Raw genomic sequence first — 7494 nt, 5'->3', positions numbered from 1 at the left:
ACCTTCCACCCGTGAGACCTTAGAAAGGCCAGAACAATGTCCGTATGAGCCATTGCTCTGTGAAAAGATGACGCCTGTATTAAGATGTCATCTAGGTAAAGTGCTACTGCAATGCCCCGCGGTCTTAGTACCGCTAGAAGGGACCCTAGCACCTTTGTGAAAATTCTGGGAGCGGTGGCCAACCCGAAAGGAAGGGCCATGAACTGGTAATGCGTGTCCAGAAAGGCGAACCTTAGGAACTGATGATGATCTTTGTGGATAGGAATATGTAGGTACGCATCCTTTAGATCCACGGTAGTCATATATTGACCTTCCTGGATCATCGGCAAGATTGTCCGAATAGTTTCCATTTTGAAAGATGGAACTCTGAGGAATTTGTTTAGAATTTTTAGATCCAGGATTGGCCTGAAAGTTTCTTCCTTTTTGGGAACTACAAACAGGTTTGAGTAAAACCCCAGCCCTTGTTCTGCAATTGGAACTGGGTGTATCACTCCCATCTTTAGAAGATCTTCGACAGCGTAAGAACGCCTGTTTCTTTGTCTGGTCTGAAGACAAACGAGAAATGTGGAACCTTCCCCTTGGGGGAGAGTCCTTGAATTCTAGAAGATTCCCCTGAGCAACGATTTCTAATGCCCAGGGATCTGGAACGTCTCTTGCCCAAGCCTGAGCAAAGAGAGAAAGTCTGCTCCCTACTAGATCCGGTCCCGGATCTGGGGCTACCCCTTCATGCTGTCTTGGCAGCAGGCGCAGGCTTCTTGGCCTGTTTACCCTTATTCCAGCCCTGCAAGGGTTTCCAGGTTGCTTTAGGCTGGGAAGCGTTACCCTCTTGCTTAGCGGCAGCAGAGGTTGAAGTAGGTCCGCTCCTGAAGTTGCGAAAGGTGCAAAAATTACCCTTGTTTTTGGCCTTGAACGGTCTATCCTGCGGGAGGGCATGACCCTTCCTCCCAGTGATATCCGCGATAATTTCTTTCAACTCGGGACCAAAAAGGGTCTTTCCCTTGAAAGGAATGTTTAGTAATTTTGTTTTGGACGACACGTCAGCCGACCATGATTTGAGCCAAAGCGCTCTTCGCGCCATAATGGTAAAACCTGAATTTTTTGCCGCTAACTTAGCTAATTGGAAAGCGGCATCAGTGATGAAAGAATTAGCCAGCTTTAAAGCGTGAATTCTATCCATGACTTCGTCATATGAAGTCTCCCTCTGGAGCGACTCCTCCAGCACCTCAAACCAAAAAGCCGCTACAGTAGTTACAGGAATAATGCAGGCAATTGTCTGGAGCAGGAAACCTTGCTGAACAAACATTTTCTTCAGCAAACCTTCCAATTTTTTATCCATAGAATCTTTGAAAGCACAACTGTCTTCTATTGGTATAGTTGTACGCTTAGCAAGCGTTGAAACAGCTCCCTCTACCTTAGGGACCGTCTGCAACGCGTCCCGCCTGGGGTCATTTATGGGGAACCTTTTCTTAAAGATAGGGGGGGGGGGAACAAAGGGTACACCTGGTCTCTCCCACTCCCTAGTCACAATATCCGCCACCCTCTTTGGGATCGGAAACGCCTCAGTGTGTACAGGGACCTCTAAAAACCTGTCCATTTTACAAAATTTTTCTGGGACCACCATGGGGTCACAATCATCCAGTGTAGCTAAAACCTCCTTAAGCAGGACGCGGAGGTGTTCCAGCTTAAATTTAAACGCTAAGGAATCTGACTCTGCCCGCTGAGAAACTTTTCCTGTGTCAGAAATTTCTCCCTCAGACAGACCATCCCTCACTGCCACTTCAGAGTGTTGTGAGGGTACTACAGATAAATTATCTAAAGCTTCTGATTGCTCATCCTCTGTATTTAAAACTGAGCTATCGCGCTTTCTTGGAAAAACTGGCAGTTTGAATAAAAATGCTGCAAGGGAATTATCCATTACTGCTGCTAATTGTTGTAAAGTAATAGGGGCCAATGCACTAGAGGTACTAGGCATCGCTTGCGCGGGCGTAACTGGTGTCGACACATGGGGAGAGGAAGAAGGACTATCCTCGTTACCTTCCGTTAAAGAATCATCTTGGGCTACATTTTTAAGTGTCACTGCATGGTCTTTAAAATGCTTAGATGCTTTAGCACACTTTAAACATGGGGGTACCGCCATGGCTTTTAAACACAAAGAACAGGGTCTATCTGAAGGCTCAGACATGTTTGACAGACTTAGACAGCACTACAATACAGTAAAAAACACTTTTTGAAAAAACGTTACTGTGTCTTTAAATAATAAAAAGCACACACTTTTTTACCAAATCACCAAAAAACATCCGATCTTAATGAAATTTTCACCAAATGATCCTAATGCTTTGAAATGATTGCACACAAATTTTCAAATCAATTAACCCCTTTTTGCCCAAACCGGAGCTAAATGAAGCAGGCTACCGGTTTAAAACACTACAACACGGTGCCACAGTCTCTGCTGTGGCTTTACCTTCCTTAGGGATTATTTGTAGACGAAAATAGGCCTCCCTGGAGTCCTCCCTGCAGTCTCTGGACTCTACACGTGAAGCTGCATGAAGCTGTCTTGTAAAACAACTGCGCAACTGAGGCGCGAAAATGAGGCCCCCTCCCTGTTCATTCTGGAGTTATGGGGCCTTCCTGAGACAGATTAGGTGTCTTACAATATGCCAGGCGTATTAAAACCCCAAAAAGTGTTCCAAACGTCTAAAACACTTGAACAAATATGAGATTATACTAATAAAGTAATCGATTTAGCCCATAACAGTGTCCAACAGTACTTAAGCCCTTAACCTAAGCCATCCTTCTATACTGAGTCTCAGAAAATGGCTTACCTTCCCCCATGGGGATTTCTGTCAGTCTTCTAGCATTACCAGGTCTTGTTAGAAAAAAATGACTAAGCATACCTGAAGCAGTTAAGCCTGCAAACTGTTCCCCCCAACTGAAGTTCTCCGGTACTCAACAGTCCTGTGTGGGAACAGCAATGGATTTTAGTTACAACATGCTAAAATCTTTTTCCTCTCAGCAGAAATCTTCATCACTTTCTGCCTCAGAGTAAATAGTACAAACCGGCACTATTTTAAAATAACAAACTCTTGATTGAAGAAATAAAAACTACAAATCTAACACCACAAACTCTTTACCCTCCCGTGGAGATGCTACTTGTTAGAGCGGCAAAGAGAATGACTGGGGGGGGGCGGAGCCTGAGGGGAGCTATATGGACAGCTCTGCTGTGTGCTCTCTTTGCCACTTCCTGTAGGGATTGAGAATATCCCACAAGTAAGGATGAATCCGTGGACTGGATACACCATGTAAGAGAAATCATCTTCCTCATCCGCAACGCTAGAGCTTAATCTGAAGATTCTGCATAGATGGTACTATACACCCTGCAGAATAAATAGATTATTTTCAAACTCTCCTAACACCTGCTGGCGCTGCGGACATGTCGGCAGCGACATGGCTCACATATGGTGGTGGTGTTCCTCTGTCCAGAATTTCTGGAAAGAGATAATAACAGAAATTAAACATATTTACGAAACATCACTTCCACTAGACCCTTTAATCTGGTTACTTAACAAACCCCCCAAGATCAAACATAAACCACATAAAAAACTATTTTATATCATGACCAACAGTGTTAAATTTTTAATTGTAAAAAAACTGGAAAAGCAAGGACACCCCACTCTTATCCATGTGGAAATTGAGAGTAACGGAAAATTTGGATCTAGAAGAGTTCCATTACATGCAAACAGAGAGGATGGATATATACGCCGAAATGATGGTGAATTGGGACAGATACACCTCAGTAAAACATCACCCACTAACAACTTGACCCCGTAGTAACACACAACGCAGACACCTAACTCCTTGATAGGACTGCTTACACTTAACACTATTTCCTTGCTACTTCAAAGTCTGATATCAAGAGAGGTTGGCGGACAGAGATTTTTGATGGCGGGGGCCCTCCGGTTGGACTATGTAATATTTATTTGTTAATAGAAGTTAAAAGGAACCAGCTTTGTTTTTTGTCTTTCTGTGACATGACATGTTGGAGCTGCATCTCCACACTGCTGTAACTTCATAATTCTTTTTACATGAATAAAGCTGTTTCCCCCCCCCCCCCCCCAAAAAAAAAAAATCTAAAGGACATGACATCCGAGTCTGTCTGAGGTAACAAACTTCCCGATTCGGAAAGTTCTCCCTCAGACAGAAGTTCCCTGACCCCCAAATCAGATCCCTGTGGGGGTACATCAGAAATAGCCAATAAAGCATCAGAGGACTCTTAGATAAAACGTCTGTAAGGGTAGTTGACATCACTGCAGCCATATCCTGCAGAGTAAATGAATTAGACGCGGTTGAGGAACCCAGTGTCGCTTGTGTGGGCGTTAAAGGTTGTGACACTTGGGGAGAAATTGGCGGCATATCCTGATTCTCCTCAGACTGAGAATCATCCTTAGGCATGCTTTCTTTACATAAAATATGCTTTTTACATTGTAAGGCCCTTTCAGTACAAGAGGGACACAAAGTAAGAGGGGGTTCCACAATGGCATCTAAACACATAGAACAAGGAGTTTCCTCAAGTTCAGACATGTTAAACAGACTAGCAATAGCAACAATAGTCATTCTTAACCTTATTTATTGACCTCTGAAGTAAAAAAACAAACTCAAAAATTTTTTCAAGAAAAGAGTACTGCGCCTTTAAATAATAAAAGCGCAACGCTTTTTCTGTATATCACAAAAATGATTTTTTCAGCAATAAAAAAAAATAAAAAAATCTAATAGGATCAAATTAGCTAAATAATATTGCACGATTTGTTAGAGAATGCCAAGTAACATTTTATAGCATCTTTATTAGATATAACAAATTTTCAAAACAATATCAGCCACTGCAGAGCTGTGGCGCCTACCTGCCCCCAGGGTACTCAATTCTGTGACAATAACATTCTGATGATTGTAAATCTAACTTGGGCCCCACCGGAGCTAGGGCTCTGCTGCCTTATACTGAAGAGAAACTGCGCGTCTGAGCGCGCGAATTAGGCTCCGCCCACCATAGGCATCGCACTAGCCTCCCAACAACCGTATGGGAAGAAAAATCAGTTAAGCCATGTGGTCCCCTAATTATGAGAGTAGTAAAACCGTAACAAAACAGCCATCTTTCTCAGGCCAATTAAAAACAAATAATAGGACAGTCTCTCAACCGCATCTCCCAGTGTCTAGCCCATATTGACTCACATATAACATTATAGTATCTACTTAGGTATGTGTACCGAGCGCTAAAGTTTATAAAAAGGCCTTAAGCTTACTAACAGATTAGTCTCCTAGCAGGCTAAATAGTAGGTAACAGAATAGGGGGCGATAGTAAGCGCTGAATAGCTTAAAAGGCTGGAAACTAAATTCTGGCGAATAATTTATTCCATATACATTCAAATTAAAATCACAGATAAAATGTTAAAACACAATGTTCATATATAAATACAGTAAAATTCTGTTCATGGATCCATGAAATATTCCAGGAGTTTTGTACCTGGCTACTTTAGTTATACAAAACCTTGAATGTAGCTATCTTCAAAGTTCTTATGTGTGTTTAGGATAGATTAATAAATCGGTTACCTGACTTTGGCGTTCTAGATATGGTTCTATTGTCAGTGGATGAAAAAAATGTGTGGACTGTGGTTCAGATCAGACCAATGTGATGTGTAACAATAAACAATATATCAACTTTCAAATAAACATTAAAATCTCAGCACATGAAGGTGTAAAAACATTTGTTCAAACTTCAATATAAAATTAAAAAAATAATGCAATAATCAAAGGCGTGTGAGATCCGTTACCGGAGCAAGTGGAGGAGGGGCTGTGAAACAACGTGACGTTGATGCAAAAAGTAGATGTTTAACCCCAGAGAAATGTGAATCCACACTAGCGCTAGTGAAAAAAAAATAAAAATAGATTTTTCAAAAAGAAAAAAAATATATAAAAAATATATATAAAAATAAAGAAATATAGAAAAATATATATATAGTTCAATGTAGATCAATCTTGAACAGATGAAAAAATGTGAGACAGATGAAAATAATGTGAATCTTCAAAAATAAATGAATAATCCCCTTGAAAAATAAAACAAAATTATCCGCAATCCAAAAGTGTAAAATTACGTAAAACAAATATAAATTTTAATGGGCAAAAGTCTAAATTGGCAGAGATTCTATATAGGTGCTCCTAAACACAGAGCCGCTTCAGCACCCTAGGTGCCAGATCCGGAGGTCGTAGTTACCAACTGGTAAGTGATATTGTTAGTGTCTATGATGGAAGTCCATATAGTATATATAGAAATGTTGTTCATAAAGTCAATATCACAAAAATGTAAAAATATAAAATGATGAAAAGCCTGAAAGAGAAAAAAAGAAACAATAGTACAACACTGTATATAAGGGACAATAGTGGTATAAGAATCAAGCTCACCAGTATGTCTGTCAACGCGTTTCGGCCACGATTTGGCCTTTCTCAAGACTATACTGAATTTGTGTGGACTGGGAGCTTATAAAGCCTAGATGTGGGATTGTTTGTGGGCGGTTTTGGCGCCAAATTTTGAGAGGGTAATCCCCTTCCTGTTTGCCTCAAAGCATCTCTGGGAAATTTTGAGAGGGTAATCCCCTTCCTGTTTGCCTCAAAGCATCTCTGGGAAATGTACAAATATTATCTTAATCTGATTTTCATCATAGTTTTCTATCTTCTTATATCAGTATTGGTTATATGATATAGTGCAAATTATCAAAAAAAATAATTTTATTTTAAAAAGGTGTCCCGGATCTATAACATACGTAATGCCGTTAGGGCTCTAAGTTAACCTTCTACCGTATTGTGAAGTATAAATCTTTCTCTAGTATGTTACATCTTACAGTGTATTCCTTTCTTTGGAATAAGGAGTGTGGGGGCTAGTATTTGGATTTCGATCGCTTAGTTTGTTTTTATTGGGAGAAAATTGATATTTCAGAACCGGATGTGATGGCTCCCGTGTTGTTGTCTGGTGTATGTAATTCTATCATGGGCTTCCGGTTTGTTGTTCTATTACTGCTACTACTATGTGTAGCTTACGGATGTTATACATTCTGACTAAATCTACTTGTTTGTGTGAGGGGATATAGTGGCTGATACTTGGATTTCGATAACATAGTTCATTATTGTGAAAAAAGGGGGTTTCAGAACCGCATATGACGGCTCCTATGGTGCTATCTTGTATATGTAGTCTAATGTGGATTTCCGGTTTTACCCATTGCTCCATTAATGTTACTGCTGTGTGCTGCTCACAAATGTTGTAAATAATGAGTGAATCTACTCTCCTGTGTGAGCTTTCTCTCCTATGTAAACCTCAAAAATATTTAAAATATTTAAAACATTTAAAATATTTAAAAATATTTGTTTATTTATATATTTAGTTTCTCCGTTTTTATTCAGTAATTATATAATTGGGTATCTTCTTATGTTTGTATGTTAACTCGTAAGTGAGAT

The sequence above is a fragment of the Bombina bombina genome, chromosome 4 (genome assembly GCF_027579735.1).
Source record: "Bombina bombina isolate aBomBom1 chromosome 4, aBomBom1.pri, whole genome shotgun sequence".
Classification (NCBI taxonomy): Eukaryota; Metazoa; Chordata; class Amphibia; order Anura; family Bombinatoridae; genus Bombina; species Bombina bombina.
The sequence above is the reverse complement of the archived record's forward strand: the minus strand, read 5'-3'. Positions refer to the sequence as shown.